This window comes from Cygnus olor, chromosome 2, assembly GCF_009769625.2.
Source record: "Cygnus olor isolate bCygOlo1 chromosome 2, bCygOlo1.pri.v2, whole genome shotgun sequence".
Classification (NCBI taxonomy): Eukaryota; Metazoa; Chordata; class Aves; order Anseriformes; family Anatidae; genus Cygnus; species Cygnus olor.
In genome coordinates this window covers 148,875,810-148,876,062 of record NC_049170.1, presented here as the reverse complement: position 1 = coordinate 148,876,062, position 253 = coordinate 148,875,810, and positions in this window count along the sequence as shown.

Genomic DNA, 253 nt, shown 5'->3' with positions numbered 1-253 from the left:
CCCGCCCGGCCCGGCCCGCTCCGACCCGCTGCTGCCGCCCGGCCGCTTCCGCGTCACGCCCCCGGAAGTGGGGGCGTCAGTTCCGGCGGGGAGGAGGGCGGGAGGGGCGAGGAGGAGGGCGGGAGGGGCGGGGAGGGGCGGGGCGCGGGGTCTGTCAGCCTGTGCTGTTCAGTCACGGGGTCCCAGAGTCACAGTACCACAGAGTCACAGAATCGCAGAGTTACCTAGGTTGGAAGAGACCTCCAAGATCACC